At 43.2% G+C, this 26953-nt stretch overlaps 1 long non-coding RNA gene across 1 annotated transcript; it reads left to right on the top strand.

Annotated features, from left to right (window-relative positions):
• Window positions 1–22284: 22284 nt before the first annotated feature.
• On the top strand, window positions 22285–26529 carry LOC126203821 (uncharacterized). Its single transcript, XR_007540382.1, has 3 exons — window positions 22285–22330; window positions 25294–25482; window positions 26165–26529. It is a non-coding gene; the product is annotated as an uncharacterized LOC126203821 (long non-coding RNA).
• The last annotated feature ends 424 nt before the right edge of the window (window positions 26530–26953 follow it).

Here is a 26953-nt window from a genome sequence, read left to right as displayed (position 1 = left end):
AAACAATACTCAGATGAAAGAGCAGCCCAGACAGGTTACCTTGTGTACCTGCGCGCAAAGGGAAGACTATGGAACTACCGAGAGTGACTGAAGAACATGTTGAACGAGTGAGTTTTTCGCGCGTGGTCATAGGAAATCAGTTCGGAAGGTTAGTCGTGAATTAACAGTTCCAGTGCCTTCTGTGTAGAGACTTTTAGGGAGACGTTTACAACTTCATCCGGCTGACAATAGTTGCTTTTCATGACCTCCGCCTTCACACACTATCTGACGAATTGCGATTTTCACCTTTGGGTGTTCGTAAAGGATCACGTGTATGTGCTTCCGCTACCAACTGAACTACCCGACTTTAGAAACAGCGCTGTTGCAACAGTTACTCCAGACACACTACCAACTTGCCTGTCGATTCGATATGTGACGAATGGAGCTCACATTGAATACTCGTAAGAAAAACAGTTTGAGTTGCTCTTTAATTTGATGTATTATTTGTAGTTGTAAGTTGAATGTACAAATGCAACAAAGTCTTAAAACTCGTATATTCATTTTGAAACACCCTATATAGATCAAAAAATGGGTATAATGATTATACGCTTGTCTAAGTCGTCAAAATTTTTCCTTTTCCTTTATTTTTAATTTCTCATGATGCATTCGGGTTACCCCAGCATCAGAACTTTGACATCGGTACACAGTATCCGGCCGAAGTGGCCGAGCGGTTCTAGGCGGTACAGTCTGGAACCGCGCGACCGCTATGGTCGCAGGTTCGAATCTTGCCCCGGGCATGGATGTGTGTGATGTCCTTACGTTAGTTAGGTTTAAGTAGTTCTAAGTTCTAGGGGACTGATGACCTCAGAAGTTAAGTCCCATAGTGCTCAGAGCCACTTTTTGATACACAGTATCTTGTCGTTTATAAACAATACAGTAAAACGTCAGTGAGTTTGGACATTGCTATTGTAATGGATTGTTTGTAAGTGACATGATATTGTATATCGATGATAAAGATATGATGATAGGGTAACCCGAAACCCGTTATGAGTTGTAAAAATAAAGAAAAATATTCGCTGACAAGGACAAGTGTACATCGCAGATATCTTCAAAAACTTTTTGTCTAAGGTGGAGGGAAAAAATTGGTGTAAGCGCTACTCTGCTACAGAAGAAAAGTCGTTCCTAGCAGCAGAAAACGTATAAGAAGAGGACGAATGAACGAGTGGAGGCTATGCTAGAGCCGACTTAGTCAATGTACCTGTACGTAGGTTTGTACTAAGCAATATAATCGCAGAGACCGCTCACGAAGCGAAGTATTCTGAATGTTTGATTACCATGAGGACGACCTCTGTTAAATTCCCGGATCTATCCGAAAGTTTTCCTCGGGGGGGGGGGGGGGGGGGGTAGAACTGGTGCACTCATTTCGTGAGATCAGTTGAGGAGCTACTTGAGAAGTAGCAGCTCCAACGTCTGGAAAACTGGCAACTAACCAGAGAGCGATGTGCTGACTCCATGCCCTTCCATACTGCATTCAAATGACGATATTGGCAGAGGATGACAAGGACTAGGTAGTCCGTTATGGCCAGTAAGCGCGACTGGAATATTCTTGTTAACTCGTCTAAGATTCAATGTACCTGCAGGGCAGTTTACACTTCAGTCACGTTACATAAATCGGATCTAGTATATTGTTTCCTCGGTCATTCGTCACGTAAAGCGGGGTTCACGGAATTGCGTAGTACGTGCCAACGTAAGACGTTTGTTCTTTCACCGATATGGATGCCTTCCCTAGGCCTCACCGAGACGTCTTCACATTGGGCTAATTTGCTTCTGGAAAAGAGAAGAAATAAATGCACCTATGTCATAGATTTGTGATCTAATTGCTGGAATGTCAGGAAATGTTACAGTCATCATTCAGAAAACTAGTTTGAACCAGAACTATTTGAACCATCTGCGTACACCAGTTGAGCAAGTCATCTCAAATCTATATATCTGCAGGAGAGAAAGAAGGTTAACATCGGTCCTAATATCATTTGTCTTTTTTACTGTATTGCAGATCTAGATTTCAACTGACATGCATGTGCATGCCTGAGTTAGATTGGGATATGGGTCGTTATAATTACGTTCAGCCTTCGTGACTACTTGTAACGCACAGGTGGCAGCTGCACTGTCAATTGAAATCCAGATCTGCAATGCAATAAGAAAGACAGACGATGTTACGATCGATGCTGACCTTCTTTCTGTCCTGGATTACATCACGGTCGTAGGACAAAATTATTCTCATGAAATCGAACAGGATCTATATATTTGCATCACCCTACATTCTTTTGAACCTACTTACTGTGTTCATAGACTTTGTCTACAATTCTTATGCTCCATAATTTTCTCCATTACCAGAGTATCCAGTCCTTTATTCCTCACAATTATTACTGTAAACATATTCTTTCATTTAGTTAATTTGTGCCATACAACCCTTTTATCTCCAGTTCTATTCTGCATCTATTCATCAAATTCTCGATCTACATCGTCAGTTGTTTTGTTGTCCCAACACAACAACCGCTCTGCTAATTTTAGCGTTTCATTAGCTAATATCATTCGCTTATCATAACCTGACTTAGCAATGGAGTATTGTTCTTTCACTTTCACTTACTTGTGTCTTATAATCTCTTCTCAAGACACTATCCATTCCGAAAAAAATTTATATGTGCTTCAGATAAGGTGATTGGCTTCCGTTGTTCTATTTTTGTATTTTTTCTACGAAGTCAGACATTTCACAATGCTGTATCGGTTTCGACGAGCCAGCAGTCAAGTTCAGACAATCAGTACATAAGAAGAGAATAAAAAGAATCATAGTAGGCCTATAATCTATAAAAAGTGCCAATTCACGGTTGGGTCTTTTCTAACTTCGGCGCTAGAGTTATTTCCGATTTTGTAGATTATAAAATGAGTGTTTTTCCTTTTTTATGTTCTGGAAATCAGCAGATGACCACTGACTTGTTGAGAGATATAGAAATAACAGAACTATTCAAATGATCTTGCAAGACCTTTGTTCTTCCTAACAGAATTTCAGCACATTTTTCTTTGTTTCTTCTTGACTTTAATTCTCTTGGTCAACGTTGAGACTGAAGAATATGGGACGTAGGTCACAAATTTGTCAGTTACTGCCCCCCTTACGTATATTCGGCTCTTAGAACTGCAGTATGTATTTTATCACTGATAACTTCAGAAATTCAAAGAGTATATTCCAGTTAAAAAGAAAAAGCGTAAACTACAAAAAGAATCGGAGAAGAAAACGAGGGATATGTGTGTTGGTATGTAGTATGTTGAGCGAGAATTGTATTCTGTGATTTCGTTTACGACCAAATTCTGCAGGTGGGAATTCTTCCACTACTAAGAATCAAAATGTTCACTTCCCGTTCAAACGGCGACACATTACACTGGTCTAATACCACAGATCGCCTCATATGTACGTTGATCAAGTAGCAAAAAGACTGAGGAGAAGGAGAATAAAAATTGAGGGAGAACTTTAAAGTTTGCCGATGATGTTACAGGTCAGTCAGAAACAAGGGAGGACTTGGAAGAGAAGAGTAGTAGAACAGGATGGACTGTGTCGTGAAAAGATGTTACAAGATGAAAATTGTTGCTGTTGTTGTTGTACTGGTCTTCAGCCTGAAGACTGCTTTGATGCAGTTATCCACGCTACTGTATCCTGTGCAAACCACTTCATCTCCGAATAATTACAGCAACTTACACCATTCTGAATGTGCTTACTGTGTTTATCTCATAGCCCTTGGTCTCCCTTTACAATTCCTCCCCCCCCCCCCCCCTGCCCCAACACTTCCCTCCAGCAGTAAGTTGGTGATCCCTTGATGTCTCACAAAGCATCCTATCAACAGCTCCCTTCTTCTAAATAGATTTTGCCACGAATTTCTTTTGTCCCCAGTTCTGTTTAGTATCTCCCGGTACGTGATCCACCCTTCTAATTTTCAACATTTTTCTGGAGCACCACATTTCAAAAGCTTCTATTACCTTCTTGTCTAAAATGTTTATTATCCATGTTTCACTTCCATATATGACTACGCTCCAGAGAAACACCTTCAGGAAAGACTTCCTAACAATTAATCCATGTTCGATATTAGGAAATTTCCTTTCTTCAAAAACGCTTTTCTTGCCGTTGCCAGTCTACGTTTATGTCCTATGTACTTCCGAAATCACCAGTTATTTTGTTGCCCAAATAGCTAAACTTATCCACTACTTTAAGACTCTCGTTTCCTAATCTAATTCACTTAGCATCACCTGAACTAATTCGACTACATCATATTTTCCTTGTCTTGCTTTTGTTGATGTTCATCTTATATCCTCCTTTCATGACACAGTCCATTCTGTTCAACTGCTCTTCCAAGTCCTTTGCTATATCTGACAACATTACAATGTCATCGGCAAACCTCAAACTTTTTATTTCTTCTCCCTGAACTTTAATTCCTATTTTTCTTTGGTTTTCTTTAGTGCTTGCTCAACGTACAGATTGAGATGAAAATTATCAAAGTCAAAACAAGGCCAATTGAGTGTAAACGAATTAAATGAGACGATGCTGAGAGAATTAAATTATGAAATGGGACCCTGTAGGTAGAAGACGAGATTTGCTACTCAGGAAGGGAAATAACCGTCAGCGTCGGAAATACAGACCGTATGAAACGACAATAGCAAGAATAAAACTTCTGAAAACGAAAAGAATTTAACACTGAGTATCAAGTGTAGCGGTAAAAAGTGTTTTCTGGAAGTATTTGTCAGGAGTGGAAGCGAAATGTGGACGACAATCAGTATGTATAAGAAGAGAACGCAGGCGTTTGAAATGAGGAGCTACGCGAAATTGACGAATGTTAAAGGGAGACCAAGGCTTGAACACAGTAAGCAGGTTGAGACGGATGTAGGCTGCCACAGCTATGCGGAGATGAAGAGGGTGGACTAGCGTGGAGGATAGCATCAAGCCAGTCTTTGGACTGAAGACCACAACAACAACAATAAGAACGTTGGCGTCTGCAGATTCCGACAGCATCTTTCCAGAGGCCATTCAGACGACAGAGTCTCAAGTGACGGCAGTTCCGGGCCTTTCGGTCTGGACGCGGCCCTTCTCCAGCACGGCCTCTGGAGCTGCTGGAGCCGCGTGCTCTTGGGCCCCGTCGCCGCCACGGCCTGGTGCTGCGGTAACTGTTATGGGCCGGGAAGTACGAGCTTTCGCCCCCGCCGCGGTCCGCCTTGCAGGGTATAAAACGGTGGACCGCCTTCTCGCTGGCCAGTCGCAAGCGGCCATCGCAGCATGAAGATCGCTCTGGTAAGTCTACATGTGCCCGCTGTACAGCCTTCAGCCTGAGTAGGGCGCCCCGCTATTTGTCGCACCTTTGGTGTCTCTAATATCTCCATCTACATAGACCATGTGTCGGATTTATCTTGACCTGCGCCAAATAACTTTGTTGTCTAAAATCAAGATAAAAAGTATAGCAATCAAACGTTGCTCACAAATAACCTTATAGGTTGGACAACCACAGCTAAGAAACTTGTACATAATGTTAAGGACAATCGAACAATTTAAAGTCAGAAATAGTAAAATAGTCTACATTAAAAGTGAGTGAAAGTCGAAATCCGCAATAGCTGTTTATTGTGTTTTCAATGTATGACGTCCGGTTTCATAACCTGAAAGATTTCATTAGGTCATATAAAACTAATACTTCATGTGCCACAAATTCCAAGACGCAAGCGCACGTAAAGACGTCATTCTTCGGTAAAGTCCTGAATGAAAGGGAAGACGGACATCCGATCCGAACAACGCATGATGTCTAAGACATCTCCAAAACACAGCCGAAAGACGAGCCTGGACAGCACATGACAATCCACGTATGGTAGGATAAAACCGTCGTCAAAATCCGCGGGGGAAACAAAGAATTAAAAGATACACAGTTTTGGGAGTCGTCAACATACTAAACTGTATATCACCATGCGTCAAATAGAACTACACGTTACAGCGCTAGCCACACACTGAATACTGTGTCACATTATGTAAATGTTGTTTAACTTTTTTGAACCAAGATCTGAATAATGGTACGTCTATTTTTAATAGCACCCACATTTTTTGTATGATAATCCACTTCCTCTCGTCCTTATCTGTTCAATAACGTATCCCAGTTTACCGTTCAGGGAAACATAACGATTCGATGAACTTGGCACAATAGTGGTTACACGGAGTTCGGTAGCTCTTCCATTTTCCGGTACTGAAATGAAATGATCGTATGGCATTGTTGGCCGGGAGGCCCCTTGCAGGGAAGTTCGACCGCCGTATTGCGAGTCCTTTTTAGTTGACACCACTTCGGCGACTTGCGAGTCAATGATGATGAAGAACACACAACACCCAGTCATCACGAGGCAGAGAAAACCACTGACACCGCCGGGAATCGAACCCGGGACCCCGTGCGCGGGAAGCGAGAACGCTACCGCAATACCACGAGCTGCGGACTTTCCGGTACTGTCAGTAAACAAATGAAGATACAAGGACAATGCACATAAGTCATTTAGCCACCCGTCTTCAGCTGTGGACTTGTGTTAAAATAGTGTACACCAGTGTACACAAAACTTCAACTGAAAGTGGTTGGCTGAATGACCTGTGTGCGTTTTTCTTGTGTGTTCATTTGTTTGCTGACTACAGCAACAAAAGGACGAGTTACCTTTATTCTTTTTTTTATTTTTATTTATTTATATTTTTTTAGTCCTCAGTTTTCTGCAGCCCGCCACGAATTCATTTCCTGTGCCAACCTCTTCCTCTCATAGTAGATTAGATTAGAGATTAGATTGTTCCATAAATCATGAATACGACACTTCGTAATGATGTGGAACGTGTCAGGTTAATAAAAGGTGTCTATACAAGATATTACATTAGACAAAATATTACATGACACTCAATATATATATATTTTTTTTTTTGTGGAGGCTGGGAAATTACCCACTTACTAATCCAAAAATTCATCTCATGAGTAGAAGGAGTTGCCATTAAGAAATTCTTTTAACTTCCTTTTAAATGCTATATGGTTATCTATCAGAGTTTTGATGCTATTAGGTAAGTGACCAAAGACTTTTGTGGCAGCATAATTTACCCCCTTCTGAGCCAAAGTTAGATTTAACCTTGAGTAGTGAAGGTCATCCTTTCTCCTAGTGTTGTAGCTAGGTACACTGCTATTACTTTTGAATTCGTTCGGATTGTTAATAACAAATTTCATAAGTGAATATATATATTGTGACGCTACAGTGAAGATTTCTAGCTCTTTAAATAAGTGTCTGCAGGATGATCTTGGATGAGCTCCAGCAATTATTCTGATTACACGCTTTTGTGCAATGAACACTCTTTTACTCAATGATGAGTTACCCCAGAATATGATGCCATACGAAAGCAGAGAATGAAAATAGGCGTGGTAAGCTAATTTACTCAGATGTATATCGCCAAAATTTGCAATGACCCTAATAGCATAAGTAGCTGAACTCAAACGTTTCAGCAGATCCTCAGTGTGTTTTTTCCAGTTCAACCCATCATCGATGCATACACCTAGAAATTCTGAATATTCTACTTCAGCTACCGATTTCTGATCGAAGTCTATGCACATGCACATGCAACCTGCGCCCTCAATTATTTGCTGGAAGTATTCCGATCTCTGTCTTCCTCTAGAGTTCTTGCCTTCTACAGTTCCCTCTAGTACCATGGAAGTCATTCCTTGATGTCTTAACTGATGTCCTTTCATCCTGTTCTTTCCCCTTCTTAGTGTTTTCTGTGGTGTCACCGCCAGACACCACACTTGCTAGGTGGTAGCCTTTAAATCGGCCGCGGTCCATTAGTATACGTCGGACCCGCGTGTCGCCACTGTCAGTGATCGCAGACCGAGCGCCGCCACACGGCAGGTCTAGAGAGACGTCCTTGCACTCGCCCCAGTTGTACAGACGACGTCCATAGCAATGGTTCACTGACAAATTACGCTCTCATTTGCCGAGACGATAGTTAGCATAGCCTTCAGCTACGTCATTTGCTACGACCTAGCAAGGCGCCATTACCAGTTATATTGAGCTTATTATAAAGCCTGTACCATCAAGAGCGATGTACACCAATTATGGATTAATGTTAAGTATTACATCATCTACGTACTTTATTTGCAATCCTCAAGACATTGTCCTGTTCCAGACCTCACGCCAGTCTGCGTGTAATTAAAAGCGTGCATTACGGCCTTCTCTAGCAACACGGTGTTGGCTCTTCTGCCAACACTACATTTTCCTTATGTTCCTTTCCTCCAAAATTCTGCACGGAACCTCCTCATTCCTTACTTTATCAGTCCACCTAATTTTCAACATTCGTCTATAGCACCACACCTCAAATGCTTCGATTCTCTCCTGTTCCGATTTCCCCACAGTCCATGTTTCACTGTCATACAATGCTGTGCTCCAGACGTAAATTCTCAGAAATTTCTTCCTCAAATCAAAACCTACGTTTGATACTAGTAGACTTCTCTTCGCCAGGTATGCCCTCTTTTCCAGTGCTAGTCTGCTTTTGATGTCCTACTAGCTCAGTCACTGGTTATTTTGCTGCCTAGATAGTAGGATTCCGTAACTTCATCTACTCCGTGACAGTCAATCCTGATGTTAAGTTTCTCGCTGTTCTCATCTCTTCTTCTTCTCATTACTTTCGTCTTTCTTCGATTTACTCTCAGTCCATATTCTGTACTCATTAGACTGTTCATTCCATTGAGGAGATCATTAATTCTTCTTCACTTTCACTCAGGATAGCAATGTCATCAGCGAATCATATCGTTGGTATCCATCCGTCCTTGAAGTTTAATTCCACTCCTGAACCTTTCTTTTATTTCCATCTTTGCTTCTTCGATGTACAAATTGCACATTAGACGCCAAAGACTGCATCCCTGTCTTATACCCTTTTTAATCCGAGCACTTCGTTCTTGTTTGTGCACTCTTATTTTTCCCTCTTGGTTCTTGTACATATTGTATATTACCCGTCTCTCCCTGCAACTTTCCCCTATTTTTCTGAGAATTTCGAACTTCTTGCACCACTTTACATTTTCAACGCCTTTAGCAAGCCGACAAATCCAATGAACATTTCTTGATTTTTCTTTAGTCTTGCCTTCATAATCAACCACGAAGTCAGAATTGCCTCTCGCCGGCCGCTGGTGGCCGAGCGTTTCTAGGCGCTTCAGTCTGGAACCGCGCGACCGCTACGGTCGCAGGTTCGAATCCTGCCTCGGGCATGGATGTGTGTGATGTCCTTACGTTAGTTAGGTTTAAGTAGTTCTAAGTTCTAGGGGACTGATGACCTGAGACGTTAAGTCCCATAGTGCTCAGAGCCATTTGAACCATTTCTGAATTGCCTCTCTGGCGCCTTTACCTTTCCTAAAGCCAAAATGATCGTCATCTAACACATCCTTACCTTACTCATGGTAATTACGCTTTGTCCCAGTACAGAAGAGTAGAAGACAGTTTTGTGGTATTTTTCAAAAACGCGATGTTTTCATATAAGAAAGATAAGGTGCCATTCAAAATACACGTACTGCTGTTCTTCTTCTCCTTTCTCTTGTGCCTTTGTCTCGCTACGGGACAAGTTTGGCATGGTTATTAGCGAATTTTTCGTGGTTAATTCAAGGAGTGCCCTTAATGTCGCCACCCCGTTTCCACCCGGGACGGAACGTGTGCACCACAACTGCCTGCGTGTAGTGTTATTCATATGAAAGTGAGCGAAAGTTTTTCGAAATCTGGCATATCGTGTAGTTACAGCGAAGCGTGGCTACCAGTCCGGTATTCAACTAGTGGGGATGTGGGAAATCGCCTGAAGACCACATCCAGGCTGGCCGGCATAACCGACCCGTGTCTGCCGCACCTCCCCGTCCCTGTTGCGGCACGTTAACACGCATTGCTATCCGGGCGGCTTAGACGTGTTGCTCTTCATACGACAGCTAAACAACATTTGCTTCACAAATTGGTCAAGGTAAATTGGACAGCCTGTATATGCTCTGCACGCATTTGTACTACGGGTGGCGACGTGCACTTTGTAACAGTAACTTATTAAATCTTGCACAGTGTAACTACATCTATATACACATAGGTACTCCGCAAGCCCTAGTTTCTCGTATCTTATCTTTGTGGTCCTTACGCTCGATGTATGTTGGCGGTAGTAGAATCGTTCGGCAGGCAGCTTCAAATACCGGTTCTCTAAATTTTTTAAATAGTGTTTCTCAAAAATAGCCCCGCCTTCCCTCCACGGATTTCCATTTCAGTTCCCGAAGCATCTTCGCAACACTTACATTTTGTTCGAACCTACCGGTAACAAATCTAGCAGCCTACCTTTGAATTGCTGCGATGTCTTCCTTCAATCAGACCGTGTCAAATGCTTACAGGAAATCTAGAAATATGGAATGTGCCTGTTAGCCTTCATCCATAGTTTTCACTATGTCATGTGAGAAAAGGGTAAGCTGAGTTTCGCACTAACGGTGCTGATTCGTGGACATAAGCTGCTTAGCCCAAGAAAGTTTATTATATTCGAACTAAGAAATTTTTCAATGATTCTGCAGCAAACAGAAGTTAGGGATGTTGGTCTGTAATTTTTTGGGTCCGTTTTTCTACCTTCCTTATATACTGGAGTCACCTGCGCTTTTTTCCAGTCGCTTCAGACTTTGTGCTGGACAAAAGATTCACGATAAATGCAAGCTAGGTAAGGGGGCAATACCGTAGAGTACTCTTTGTAAAACTGAACTGGGATTCCATCTGGACCTGGTGATTTATTTGTTTTCAAAACTTTAAGTTTCTTCTCTAAGCCAGGTATGCTTATTTCTATGGCGTCCATACGGGAGTCTGTCCAATGGTCAAATGTCGGTACGCCTGAACGGTTCTCTTGCGTGAACGATTTCTTGAGCATGAAATTTATAACTTCGGCTTTTGTTTCGCTATCTTCAGCTGCCAGAATGGTCAACAAGGTACTGAATCGACAAGAATTTTCTCGGGTTGCTACCAGATCTTTTGCTAAGGTGTGACGGTGGTAGTCGTTGTACGCTTCGCGCGTAGATGTTTTCACGGACGCACGAATCTCCACTAGTCTTCGCTTGTCTTCTATCGTGTGTCACGTTTTGAACCTAGGTTCCAACAGCCTCTACTTCCTCAGCATCTTACGGATTTCGTTATTTAACGTAGTATTACGAATGCTTCGACAGTTTGTAAGAGGTCCATGACTAAGGAATTTATTGCAGCCAACTCGATACACCAGACTGCTAGCTACTACTTACTGCCACTAACACACAGTTCCTACTGCAGCCAACACTGCTCTTTGGTCTGAGATTCTCTTATAGCTTACATTTCGCAGGCAGCGCGTCAGCAAGCCATCGAAATTACACTACTGGCCATTAAAATTGCTACACCAAGCAGAAATGCACATGATAAACGGGTATTCATTGGACAAATATATTACACTAGAACTGACATGTGATTACATTTTCACGCAATTTGGGTGCATAAATTCTGAGAAATCGGTACTCAGAACAACCACCTCTGGCCGTAATAACGAACTTGATACGCCTGGGCATTGAGTCAAACAGAGCTTGGATGGCGCCTACAGGTACAGCTGCCCACGCAGCTTCAACACGATACCACAGTTCATCAAGAGTAGTGAATGGCGTATTGTGACGAGCCAGTTGCTCGGCCACCATTGACCAGACGTTTTCAATTGGTGAGAGATCTGGAGGATGTGCTGGACAGGGCAGCAGTTGAACATTTTATGTATCCAGAAAGGCCCGTACAGGACCTGAAACATGCGGTCGTGCATTATCCTGCTGAAATTTAGGGTTTCGCAGGGATCGAATGAAGGGTAGAGCCAGAGTCGTAACACATCTGAAATGTAACGTGCACTGTTCAAAGTGCAGTCAATGCGAACAAGGGGTGACAGAGACGTGTAACCAATGGCACCCCATACCATCACGACGGGTGATACGTCAGTATGGCGAAGACGAATACACGCTTCCAATGTGCGTTCACTGCGAAGTCGCCAAACACGGATGCGACCATCATGATGGTGTAAACAGAACCTGGATTCATCCGAAAAAATGGCGTTTTGCCATTCATGCACCGAGGTTCGTCGTTGAGCACACCATCGCAGACGGTCCTGCCTGTGATGCAGCGTCAAGGGTAACCGCAGCCATGGTCTCCGAGCTGATAGTCCATACTGCTGCAAACGTCGTTGAACTGTTCGTGCAGATGGTTGTTGTCTTGCAAACGTCCCCATCTGTTGACTCAGGGATCGAGACGGTGCTGCACAATCCGTTACACCCATGCGGATAAGATGCCTGTCATCTCGACTGCTAGTGATACGAGGCCGTTGGGATCCAGCACGGTGTTCTCTATTACCCTCCTGAACTCACCGATTCCATATTCTGCTAACAGTCATTGGATCTCGACCACTGCGAGCAGCAATGTAGCGATACGATAAACCGCAATCGCGGTAGCCTACAATCCGACCTTTATCAAAGTCGGAAACGTGATGGTACGCATTTCTCCTCCTTTCACGAGGCATCACACCAACGTTTCACCAGGCAACGCCGGTCAACTGCTGTTTGTGTTTCCTCATGTCAGCATTTCGTAGGTGTCGCCACCGGCTCCATCCTTGTGTGAATGCTCTGAAAAGCTAATCATTTGCATATCACAGTATCTTCTTCCTGTCGGTTAAATTTCGCGTCTGTAACACGTCATCTCCGTAGTGTAGCAATTTTAGTGGCCAGTAGGGTACATATGCTCGAGTGCGCTAGCAATAAATTCCTTAGTCATGGACCTCCTACAAGTTTACTGATAAAATTGTGATAGTCGAAGTGTTTTTATTCGGAACTCCGTTTGACTTCCCTTGCTGCGAATCGACTGGCGAGTGTTCATCAAGCACCTAAAAATACCACCTATCCTAAAAAGCCTTTATGTACACTCCTCGGCCGGCTGCGGTGGCCGAGCGGTTCTAGGCGTTTCAGTCCGGAACCGTGCGACTGCTACGGTCGCAGGTTCGAATCCTGCCTCGGGAATGGATGTGTGTGACGTCCTTAGGTTAGTTAGGTTTAAGTAGTTCTAAGTTCCAGGGGACTGATGACCTCAGATGTTAAGTCCCGTAGTGCTCAGAGCCATTTGAACCATTTATTGTACACTCCTCGAGTACCGTGCTACCCGGGTAGCTTTGTATAATGTGTAGAAGCTCATGCCTCTTTGCACACACCATTCAGTAGTGAAGCCGTGCATGCCGCATCATCGTATGCTTGGGGCAGTTTGGTTCGAGAATGTATGGAGAGGGGTGCGTGGCGGGGGAACACATGATGAGCTGTGTTTGCCCGAACAGGCTGACACGTGAGAGGAGCTGACGTTGCTGCAGATACAGTAACTTACTTACTCACCATGACTCATCGTAAGAAAACTACTGACATGTGAGGTGAGTCACGGGTAACAGCTAGTTAATCATACGATAACACTCGTGGCCGAGGCACCTCGGTTGGTAATTGTGCCTACAGAGCAGGGCAAGTTGCAGTTCGCCGCTGCACGTCGCTGCCAGATAATTCATTCACAAATATCAGTAGCCGGCCGAAGTGACCGTGCGGTTAAAGGCGGTGCAGTCTGGAACCGCAAGACCGCTACGATCGCAGGTTCGAATCCTGCCTCGGGCATGGTTGTTTGTGATGTCCTTAGGTTAGTTAGGTTTAACTAGTTCTAAGTTCTAGGGGACTAATGACCTCAGCAGTTGAGTCCCATAGTGCTCAGAGCCATTTGAACCATTTGAACAAATATCTGTCTGTTTTCTTGCACTCTGGAACCTTCCTTAACGTGTTCATGCATTGTTGACCGTAGTACTTGAATTCGTCTGCTGCTTTCCTTAAGTATTTCATCGGAGACTGCTCGTTTTATTACATCTGCTACGCGAGCCTGTCTTTGACACTGTCTGAAACATAAGCACGTTTCTCCCAGTCAAGCAGGGTTGCTTTATGAGGACCCTGCCACGGCAATCTCTCAACGCGATCGTTATCTCAGTCGTCGTTTGCTCTGTCTGTGGGCGTTCGTTCACCCGCACACTCGTCACAATCGCTCTCCAACGGCGTGACTGCGTCCTCTCACATTAGCCGCTCGTTTATCTGCATTCATTGACGCTAGCAGCTCATCTCAGGTTTCGAACTGTCACTGACAGGGCGTCACACTTGCGTCCAGTCGCTGTCGGTTAGGACCTTTTTGCGAACAGTATTACACGGCACGTAGCGGTCGACTATTCCTTGTTCAAACGTTGCAGACTCTTCGTTGACCTAACAACAAATCCAGAAACTTCATTCGTGGTATGTCCTCGGGCACGTAGAGGCACGATAGATTTTTCTACTACTGTGTCACGTCTCCGCGTCCACCAGCCTTTACTGTGCTGATTCCACAGAACCCAGTGACACATAAACACACACACACACAATCACAACACTTCTCTGCCGGCCGTTGTGCCCGAGCGGTTCTAGGCGCTTCAGTCTGGAACCGCGCGACCGCTACCGTCGCAGCTTCGAATTCTGCCTCGGGCATGGATGTGTATGATGTCCTTCGGTTAGTTAAGTTTAAGTAGTTCTAAGTTCTAGGGGACTGATGACCTCAGATGTTTAAGTCCCGTAGTGCTCAGAGCCATTTGAACCATTTGAGCAACACTTCTCTGCCACGACTTCCGTCATGGGTGGAAGACAACATGACAGCCTGCTATCAGATCTACAGCAACTACAGAGCTCAGAGCGACCGGAGTGTTGTTTTAAAGATGTCACTGGATTTTGTCCGGTGAGGTTGTTGTATCAAGCAATTAAATAACATGTGCAGTAAGGTCACAATTCGGTTATGTCTAGAACATACAACATACAGAACTGAAAAAGATAGAAAAGCTGACTCAGTTTCAAGGAAACTGCTTTCTGCTTCTCCTGACGAATTTTCTGATCTCTGAAATTTGTGGTACGTATTTTATTTATTAGCATTTTTTGTCTGAGGCGCTTTTCTTGAACTACTGTCACTGTTTCCTCATTTTCTTTGTTTCTGCGCAAGAGTTTCGACAGATGCTCGAGGAATTGAAGGCACATGTGAGTGGGGTCCTCATTGTTAAATACTGAAAGGTATGTGCTAAGGTCTGATCAGGGTAGCTCCAGAAAATAGTTGGTAGTTGGTTGGTTGGTTTCGGGGAAGGAGACCAGACAGCGAGGTCATCGGTCTCATCGGATTAGGGAAGGATGGGGAAGGAATTCGGCCGTGCCCTTTCAGAGGAACCATCCCGGCATTTGCCTGGAGTGATTTAGGGAAATCACGGAAAACCTAAATCAGGATGGCCGGACGCGGGATTGAACCGTCGTCCTCCCGAATGCGAGTCCAGTGTCTAACCACTGCGCCACCTCGCTCGGTAGTTGGTAGTTGCCAACCGCAAGGTGGAACGAGTATTATATCTTTGAGTAGGAGGTTCTTTGATGGTTCAGAGAGCCAGTCGCGTGCAGTAAAAAACCGGTTAGTCGAAGCTAGGTGCCCGGAGGAAGCAGACGTGTGGTGACAGCTGTAAGGTAGGTCGCGCTCGCTGCCCCAGACCAAACATTAGCCCGTAAATGAGGGAAGGTATATAATGATTTCAAATTGGTTTTGTTAGATAATATTCAGAGTTAGGATTTGTATGTCCAAGGTTTGACACAGTAAGCGTTTGGTACAATTTTTTGTAAGATTGTTTCGTGCTACAAAAATGTTAGAAATGGTAGGTTTTGTGTATGACTTAAAATTTTAATTATATATATATATATATATATATATATATATATATATATATACAGTCTTATATATAGTTAAAATTTTAAGTCATACACAAAACCTACCATTTCTAACATTTTAGATTAGATGTAATTAGATTCTAGATGTAGATGTAGATTTAGATGTAGATAATGTAGATATATATTGAGGTCAACAATGTGTTTATATATATATATATATATATATATATATATATATATATATATTGAGGTCAACAATGTGTTTACATCTAACATCCTGAATCATAATCCAAATCCTTTTGCTTAAATTGAATATGGAAATGAGTAGTAGAGTTAAGTTACCCACCAATGAAAGAACCAAGTAAACATCAGGGCCAAAAGTTAATTTTCCAGTACCATCATAATGCCATTGCACAAACGGAATTATTCTCTTAAATTTTATTGTTGAGTCAAATACATGTTGCATTTCTGGCAAAATGGAGGAGTGCAAGAAACAAGTTAACAGACGCAGTCAGATGCAGGTTTGCTGAATAATTAATTTAGAACAACCTCATCAATGATACTTTCAATACCATAGGTGTAATGTGATTCATCAATGCCGCTGATGGGATACCGTGAAGATAAACGACAGACTATCGAGGCAGTTGAAGGATTATTGCACTAAGTGCAATCGAAGATTTAAATGGAACGTACTCTGAAAGAAAGGCATCTCAGAATATAAAATATTAACAGTTCATTTAGGAAAATAAGTCTAAGTGCCAAGACTGTCCTAGTCTTATAACGTGCGGTAGAGAGAGAGACGGCACTTAAATGCACAACACATTTAGCGACTCCCGGTGGTATCGTGGTGAAAAGGATCGTTTCAGCTGTGTGACAGACATGTATTTATGAATCAGCTAGTTTCATGGTGCTGGAGTCACATCTTCAGCGTTACATCTGTACATAAACAACAGCAAAACGTATAAATCCTGCTTCGGTTAAAATGTAGTTTAACTGAACATAAAACTATATGGAAAAAGTATGTATTCAGGTTTATTTCATAACTTAGTTGAGGCGATAACCAGTACACGACCCAACATTCTCTTCCAACTGTAATAAAAATGTTCATCAGCCAAGAGGTCAGAGGTCAAGGCAAAATATGACAGAATGCAGGGCATATCATTCCGATAAATGGATGTAAAAGTATAAAACGACCTGGTAAAGTAAAATAGATCTCTAAAACCGGAGCCTTCCTAACTGTACGACAAGTAACGAAAGTCAAGTCTAGATAAAATGTTGCTTACCAGATGGAGGCTCAGCAAGATAAAAGAAAGACTGGTGAAACGGAAAATTAAAAATATTGTACAGCGATACCAAAGGCGTAACAATGCCGTGACGACATGAGGCACACGAAGGTCGCCAAGACTGCAACTGAGCTGCAGGGGCTTGTGTAGAAAGGCATGTTCAGAATAAGGCTAAGGTGCAAGATCAGGAGGAAGAGGCATGACCACGTCTAAAGTTGTGAAAGTTATAGCGATGGCTAGTAAATTTAAGTACATTTGTCTGGAATGAACTAATGAAAGCGAGGTAGGAAATGTTTCACTGCATTCCTCATGCTGCAAAAGCGCTTAGATGATAGACAGTTGGAAAGATCACTCAACAACTCAGGAAATTGACAAGATATTACTTCTATATCGAGAATGTTATAGCAATAGTTAATAATTTTAAGTACATGTGTCTGGGATGAATTGATCGAAGTGGGGCAAGAAATGATTCAGTGGATTCCTCATGGTACAAATCACTTTGACTACAGTCTGCTGGAAAATGAATGGGTGACTCAAGAAATGAGGAGGGAGTTACTTTGAAGTGTACCCGCGAAGATCACAAAGTGTGGAGAAGTCTGGAATACCGATTAGTCGAATAGTGGACTAATAACGACTACCGCTACAGGTGGTGATAAAGATGATATTTGAGTGTTGCGCTACAGCGATAAATGCATCGATTTTGTCCTTCATAAACTCTTTTGTACTTTTTGTGACTGGTTTGGTGTGCCCTGCCATCATTTTCGTTCCTGTACTTATCTCCATCCCATGCTAGTACTTATACTCAGTGTGTTGATTTATTTGTTTGAAATATTCCAATTCCTTTCCACCAGAACAAGTTTTGCGCTCTTCGATCCTCTCTAGCATCCTGAAAGTTTTCCCCTGATATCGTAAACATGTCTAACCAGCCACACTCTTCTTGTAAATCAGAAACAGTGTTTTCCACCTATTCCTTTCTTTGTTGATTGATCGGAAAATCTATCCTTTTCTGAATAGTCGACATAATTTTCAGCACGCTTCTGTAGAGCATGCCTCAAACCCTTCGATTTTCTTCTTTCTGTGTTTCCACAGACAACGATTCATCTCCCCTCCCCCCAAATACAGTAATATGCTCCAGATGTTCATCCTCAGGAATTCATTGCTCAACTAAAGACGAACATTCAATGACAAGACTCCTTTATGCGAGGAATGCCCTCTTTGCCCGTACCAGCCTTGTTCTTATGTCCTCCTTGCATCGTCTATCGTGTATTATTTTGGTTTTGAGTTAACAAATGGTCCAAATGGCTCCGAGAACTATGGGACTTAACATCTGAGGCCATCAGTCCCCTAGAACTTAGAACTACTTAAACCTAACAAACCTAAGGACATCACACACATCCATGCCCGAGGCAGGATTCGAACCTGCGACCGTAGCGGTCGCGCGGTTCCAGACTGAAGCGCCTAGAATCGCTCGGCCACAACGTCCAGCTCTGGGTTAACAGATTTTCCTCGTCTTATCTACGCGGCCCCCAGTTTAAATATGAAATTGTCACTAATTTCATTTCTGATGCTTGTCAATAATTTCGTCTGTCATTTTCTCTCAGTCAATACTCTTTGCCCAGTAGGATGTTTGGTCTCTTCAACGTGTCCAGCAAATCTTCCTCACTTTATCTGTGGATAATTGCTTCATCAGTGACTCATAACACAGTTATCCTGTCATCTTGAGTTTTTATCACGCTTCCGAGCATTTTTTGGTTTCCTCTATTGCAAGTTAAATATGGAGGAGAAATTCAATACTGCTTTACGGTCCTTCTAATTCGGGATATTTCTCTTGATTTTCCATATTATTGTTCCATCTTGGTTTCATATTAGCAGTGTTCCCCATTATCGTGTATGTATTTTTTTGACGATTTAAAAGTTCTTGCACCACTTTACATTAGCGAAGGGTTTTTATAGGTTGACAAGTCCAATGAAACTCTCTTGCTTTTACTTGCCTTGCTTCTAGTATACAGCGCCACGTCTTACTCCCGTAAACCAGAAATAGCCGTCAGTTCGAACATAATAAACTTTCTTGAGATTATGTTCACCAATCAGCATGGTTTTAGAAAGCCTCCCTAAACGAAACCCAGCTTGCCCTTTTCTCACTTCATATACTGCAAACTACGGACGAAGGGCAACAAGCACATTCCGTATTTCTAGATTTCTGGAACACATTTGACATGGTGCCCCATTGCAGGCTGTTAACGAAGGTACGAGCAAATTGAATCTGTTCCCAGATATGTGAATGGTTCGAAGACTTCTTAAGTAATAGAACCCAGTATGTTGTCGTCAATGGCGAATGTTAATCAGAGACAAGGGTTAGTCAGTAGTGTCCCAAGGAAGTGTGATTGGACCACTATTGTTCTCTATACATGTAAATGACTTGGTGGACAGGACGGGCAACAAACTACGATTGTTTGGTGATGATGCTATGGTGTACGGTAAGGTGTAGAAGTTGAGTGACTATAGGAAGATACGAGACGACTTGGACGAAATATCTAATTCGAAATTAGAATTATATATTAATACCTTCAGCTGCTGACGGGCGTTGATATATATCAACGGGGACAGATGAGAATGTGTGCCCCGACCGGGACACCGAACCCGAGACCTCCTGCTTACATGGCAGATGCTCTATCCATCTGAGTCACGGAGGGGACAGAGAACGGTGCGACGCCGGATCTATCTCGCGCACGCCTCCCGCGAGTCCCACATTCTCACCTTATATGTCCACACACTACATTCGTAGTGTCCCTACCCAACACACTCATTACGCGTGGAAGACATTCTTACCCGAACTCTTACGGGGCTTGGTAAGAATGTCTTCCACGAGTAATGAGTGCCTTGGGTAGGGACACTACGAATGTAGTGTGTGGACATATAAGGTGAGAATGTGGGTCTCGTGGGAGGCGTGCGCGAGATAGCCCCTGCAATGCAATCTTCTCTGTGCCCTCGGCGGCTCAGATGGATTGAGCGTCTGCCCGTTCGGGGCACACATTTTCACCTGTCCCCGTTGATATATATCAACGCCCGTCAGCAGGTGAAGGTATTAATGTACAATTTTAATTTCGTTCCAGACGGCAGCAGGTCATCAATGGTGTCTGTTCTTTCGGACATGTCCGAAAGAACAGACACCATATCCATATAACTACAAATATCTAATTTGTGTGATGAATGGCAGCTAGCTGTGATTGTGGAAAAACGTAAGTTAATGCTGCTGAGTAGGAAGAACAAACCTGTAATGTTCGGTTACAGTACTGCTAGTGTCCTGGCTGACACAGTCAAGTCGTTTAAATATCTGGGCGTAACGCTGATAAGGGAGAACTGTGGTAAGGAAGGTTTGTTGGGAGAATTTCAGGAAATAGTGGTTTATCTGTAAACGAGACTGCATATAGTGTGCTGCTGCTCGAGTGTTCGGGATCCATACCAGGGCGGATTGAAGGAAGACATCGAAGCAATTCAAATCTTTGTTATCGGTAGGCTCTAACAACACGTAAGTGTTACGGAGATGCTTCTGGAACTCAAATGGGTTTCCCTGGAAAGAAGGCGACGTTGTTTTCGAGAAACACTATTGAGACAATTTAGAGAAGCAGCATTTGAAGCTGATTGCCGAACGATTCTACTGCAGCCAACATACACTGCGTGTAAAGACCACGAAAATAAGATAAGAGAAATTAGGGTCCATACGGAGGCATAAAGACAGTCGTTTCTCTCTCTCTGTCTGTTTGCGAGTGGAACAGGTAACGAGATGACTAGTGGTGGTGGAGCGTACCCTCCGCCACACACCGTACGGTGGTTTGCGGAGTATCTATGTAGCTGTAGACGTAAATTAATGACAAGATTTTAAAAATTAAGTTATGAGAATATTATGGCAGGCCAAGTAACTTTTACTGCACTGTACTTTAAAGTGACAAAGATGCATGGCACTGTTTTTGAACATAGTCACCAAGTCTCCGTGAATACCAGTCAGAATGTTCTACAAATCGTTCAGTTCCCCGACGATATAAAATCCGCTCCTTGGTCACAGAGCTGTTAGAAAACCACTGTGAGAACATCCACATCGTTGGAAAATCTCTTTCCCCCAACAAAGTATTTTCAGTTTGCCGAAAAGATGGTAATCGCATGGTGCAAGATCTTCTTTCCTTCTGTATCAGCATCACCGTAAGCCTATGCGGCTTTCTTCAAATTGTTGGCGCCAGTTCACTATGGCTGGACTCGACACCGCACTTGGATCATAGACTGCCAGAATGGTTCAAATGGCTCTGAGCACTATGGGACTTAACATCTGCGGTCATCTTTCCCCTAGACTTACAACTACTTAAATCTAACTATTCTATGGACAGTACACACATCCATGCCCGAGGCAGGATTCGAACCTGCGACCGTAGCAGCAGCGCGGTTCCGGACTGAAGAGCCTAGAACCGCTCGGCCACAACGGACTGCCAGAATTTAACGGTTAATCTGTGTGCAATTTAGACGTTTTGCCCACAAGAAGGTGCAGGTAGTGCACGAAAAACGGGCCACAATACACACCGCTCGCCAATTACGCACTAATTGTTGCCCACCACGAGCAGATAAGACAAAAGATAGATAAACATGTAATAATTAGATAACAGCGAAATAGTGACAATACGCAATGTAGTCGGAACAGTTTCAAAACAATAGACGATTATTTGCGGGCTTCAGTGGTCAGTCTAGTACTCGGAGCCGGTTTTTCGTGAACCACCCTACCCTAAACCGCGTACTTCATTTTTGGAGAACGTTTCCAGTAGCCACCCCACTTCACTCCCATACAGTAATGCACGTGTCATATGTACCGTAGCAGAACTCTCTCTGCAAGAAACCCAGAAAATGTAAGCTCTTCCTTCAATGAGCCCCCCTAATTGCGCAATGGTCTCTCTAGTTAAGATGTGTCACCAGTTTTCTTTTCTATTTTTCTGTTCATTAATACTGGATACCTTTAGTAGTTTTATGAAGCTGTGCATGAATGCAACTACAGAAGCTCTAGTCAATTTCCATCTAGCATCAACAGTATGTGATTGGGTCGTACACAGACGGGGTCGCTAACAGTGTCGCTTCTTCTCTGTCCAGGTGCTGGCGGCCACTCTCGTGGCGGTGGTGAGTGGTGGCGTCATCCACGGCCACGCGCCTCCACCACCCCCACCACCTCCACCCCCACCACCACCACCCCCACCACCACCTCAGCACGAGATCATCTACGACTATGTGGTAAGTATATGATGGCTTGCGGGTACCGGCATTCATGGCAGCTGTCAAAAATTTAGAAGAATTCTACAATGTGTGTTACCGTTAACTAGAAACAAAATAATGCTAATAAGCACAGTTTGGTATATCAGTAAATAAAAAGAAAAACCATTTATAGATAGAAAGGTTTGGTTTATTTCTGGATGCAATCTCCTACTTCTACCATCAATATCGGTAAGAGATTTTTACTGTATTTGCTTTTCCGGATGCAGCCTCGTAATTCTGCCACCAATTTTGGCCAGAGATTTTCACTGAATTTTTATGTAGATATTTTTTCCGTACTATTCAAAAGAGGTTCAATGGATTGTAAATAATAGCCAACCAGTTGCAAAATACATGTTTATTAAAACTTGACCATGATTTCGACAGTTTTAAAAGTGTATTCTTCACAAGGTATTGTACCTATTAATAAATATTGGGGCACTGTTCGTAGAACAGATACAGAGCCATTACAATAAATAAAATACGGGAAATACTTATCAATAATGTGATGAAGCATACTCACGCAGAGTCACACATTATCTACATCAAACGTGGAGTCGTTGACTCTGTCTGGCAAATATGAGTGACATCCACTCAATCACCATTTAAAATACATGATTTGTAGTAGCTTTCTACTGTAGAGTTTTACCTTAAAACTTTTAAAACAGCACATGTATGAAAACGGATCCAAAAACGCTTGGGGTGTCACTTTAAAGATTTGTATATATATGACATTTAAATTCAAAAGACTGTGTCATGAAGATGATGACTTCCTCGTTTAGTGAAAGTTCTTTCGTCCAAGATAAGTTTTCAAGTTGGAAAGTACCCCTAAATGTCTTGTAGCTGTATGAGGAAAATAAGATGGACGAGAGGCCGGGTAAAATATCATCTGATTCTTGCTTCGATTTTGTGACAACTGTTGGCGAGCTATATTGTGAAAGAACATTTTCTTGTGCATCATTCTTATTTGCTGTCCGAACTATAGAATATTGAAGCCTATTAACGAGTAGCTATGGTTCTGTCTTTGCCAAACAATTATGTCAGCGTAGTAACACTCTTGGAATTTAGGACGCCATCACCTTGCAGTCGACAAGCCGGTCTTGGATTTCTTTGGTGCTCTCCTTTATCATCTTCATGATACTCACCTGCACTCCACTCGCCTCCAGTGATCTAGGTATCTTCGTTGGTGATCGATCTGAACGAAGCCTAAATTTTGTCAGAAATACCGAAATATTCGTCCTTATCAGTTCTTGATAAAGAATTAGCAGTCACTTCACCAAGACCCCACACGGCTTTACGAAGTGTTCTTGCAGGATATTTCTACCTATTGATTTTAAATCCATACAATAAAACTGGTCCTCGCACTTCCTTTCTCTTCAAGTTTGTTACCGTATCATCAAGGTTTGCAATGGTTACACGTGTGGCCACCTTGATGTCCTCAATGAAACTCATTATTCCCAAATAGCTTTCAACGCCAGTGCTGATTTCGCATGAACGTTCCGTCTGTGCAGCGGTCTCATTCTTCATGTGAAAATCTTTAAGTCACCACTGTGGTCTTTTACCTGTATCTTCAGAATCACATTACACTCTGAAAACGCCTGCCTGCGTACAAACTACATGTCGCGTCAGTTTCAAACGTAGTAAAAAAATCATCTGATACGTATGCTTACCAACACCGACGACGGTCAACAATTTTTTTTGTTTTATTGTTGATATATACGTGGTTTACGAACTTAGCCCACTAACGACAGGACAAGATGTGTCTCTCGTCAATCCTTGATTGACGACCTTTCACAGTATGCTGTATTCTCTAACAAATAGTCTTCTCATAGGTATTTATCCAATGTAGACTGCTGACCACTATCCTGAATAGCCTGCTGCTCGGTTTTACAGTATCAATGCGACTCTGCTGTGAGTCTCTCGCCCATGTTTGGTTGGTACTCTTCCATCATATCCTTTAGCGGTCAGTGGACTAACGACTGACAGTTGATCACTGAACTAACACCATCGTCAAGCCTCACTAGTTGTAGGGCTATGACAAGGGCGCCACATACATCCATCACTGGTCTTCTTCTAGCATATGCTGGCATCTGTCTGCAGTTCCTAGCTGACTGGGACTGTTCACTGACAAGTGATCCTGTGTTGAGCAGGCGACTTGCCAAGTCCTCACTACCAGCAAGTCTGTCTGCTGAATATGACTACCATGGCCAGCTGGAATGCTCTCACCATTTACTACAATCTGTCTGCATTATTTAGCTAACAAGGGCCAAGTCACTGACAACTGATCACTGTGCTGAATAGACCTACCCTCAGGTCTCCACTACCGGGCGTGCGTTGCCCATGATTGTTCCCTCCCTCCCATCATGTGCTGACCGTCATTTCTAGTACGTGTCGGATAGGTAAACAGCCTCTGACGGTGGGACGCTGTACTGTAGTAAGCAGCAGTATCCTCTAGCTGTAAATATCGCTGTATTATGTGAGGATCTCACTCATGCCTGGTTGAATATCATTTACTGTGTGCCACCCTTCATTCCCAGCGCCAGACCGACATGTGGCGAGCCCTTGATGATGGACCACTGTGCTTAGGACCGTTGGATGTCTTACACAACACTTCCACACCAGAACCTAGCCGATAAGTGGCTAGCCTCTGAAGATTGATCATTAAGCTTAGTACCATCATCTTATAGTAGGACTACGTTAAGATGATCTTAACCGTGTCTGACTGGATATCTTACTCCATGTGCTGTCCTTTATTCCCAATGCGTGGCTGACAGGTGAACAGTCTCTGATGATGGATGGACTATGCTGAGTTACACAATCTTCCTTCAGTTCTCACTATCAGTAGTTCTGTGCTGCGAAATCCCGACCGTGAATGGTCCGATTTCCTACACCAGAGCCTAAACGACAGGTGACCAGCCCCTGATGATGTAACTCTGTGTTGGCAGGCCCCAGCTCACTACCAGTACGACTATGCTGTGAAGGACTCCCACACGGGAGACCACAAGGAGCAGTGGGAGACTCGTGAGGGGGACACGGTGCGTGGAGCGTACAGTCTGGCCGATGCGGATGGCACCATCCGAATCGTCGAGTACACCGCCGACCCCCACAACGGATTCAACGCCGTCGTCAAGAGGGTGAGTACCGTATATACCACTACACTAACCAAATACCACGTGCATTACTCATGTCACTTGCTCTGTAATACGACCCTTGTAAATTACTCAGATCGCTAACTAGCAGTGCTGCAGCTAGCAGTAAATGAGAATCGAGGGCAAATTTGGGAAAGGAATTAATGTTCAAATAGAAGAAATGAACACTTCGTTTTATGATGAAATAGCAATTCTCTCAGATAACGTTGAAGATTGGACCGATAAATTGGTTACTGACGAAATGCTGAATCAGATTGTTGAGAAAAGGTATTTATGCCACAATTTGACGAATAGAACAGATAATGTGATAGGGCACATCCTGAGCATCAAGCAATGGTTAGCTTGGTAATGGAGGGAACTACAAGGGATAAATGTGGCAAGGAACATCAAGGACTGACTACAATAAATTGGTTCAGATGGATGTAGCTAGTGTTAGCTACGTAGAAGTGGAAGGGTTTGAAGAAGATAGACTGGCTGGAGGGCTCCATCAAACCAGCCTTAAGACTAGGGACCAGTCAATAACAACAACAGCAATGCGCAGCTGACGAGAGTACCAGATACATAATGTCTATACTAAAGTTGTTGTTTATGTGTCACTTGGGCGTAGAACTGATTTCCAGTAGTCTTCTACCTGCTGCCAGGTGTGTCAAATGCCTCTGTCCTGCAGGTGGGACACCCCCTGCCGCCGCCCCCACAGCCGCCCACGCTGCCGCCGCCACCGCCACCCCCACCGGCGCCCCACGGCCCGCTGCCGCTGCCCGTCCACCCCTGAGGATGAGCACCGACTCCGACATCGGAACACTGAAACCGACGACCCAGCGCGTTCATTGGCCACCGAGAATATTTCTTCTTCCTTCTCTTCCTTATCCCTTTCCTACTCGCTTATATAGCTACTGCTGACGCTAAAGAACTCATGTGTGATACGTGTGTGTGACAATCTCGCCAGGGCACTGTACATATCGACGACTCCATGCGATTATATAATGACAGACGCGAAATGTTATTGTATTTATTTGTTGATACGTTGAACAAAGTAACAGTTAAGTAGTTTTTTATATGACAAGTTGTATTTATTAGTGTTTTTATAAAACTGAATAAAGTGTTGGTTCACAAAACCATTTTGTCTATTTCATATATCATTCTAGGGGGTTGTGGTAGATCTCCTCACCTGTGAGTCACTTTGGCAAAGACACTGCACATGACATGGCATTACGGACAAAGAACGGACATTTACATAGTTATAGGTCTAGTTTACAATTGGAATTAATCAACACACATAAATACCTGGGTGTAACAAACTGTAGGGTTATGAAATGGATCGATCACATAGGTCAGTCAGCTGGTAAACTTGGACCCATTGGTAGCATAGTGGTAAAATGAAGTCAATCCATGAAGGCAATTGCTTACAACACACTCATACGAACCATTATACACTATCTGGTCAACAGTATCTGGA

This window comes from Schistocerca nitens, chromosome 9 (genome assembly GCF_023898315.1).
Source record: "Schistocerca nitens isolate TAMUIC-IGC-003100 chromosome 9, iqSchNite1.1, whole genome shotgun sequence".
NCBI lineage: Eukaryota > Metazoa > Arthropoda > Insecta > Orthoptera > Acrididae > Schistocerca > Schistocerca nitens.
This window is presented reverse-complemented; position numbering and strand designations above follow the sequence as displayed.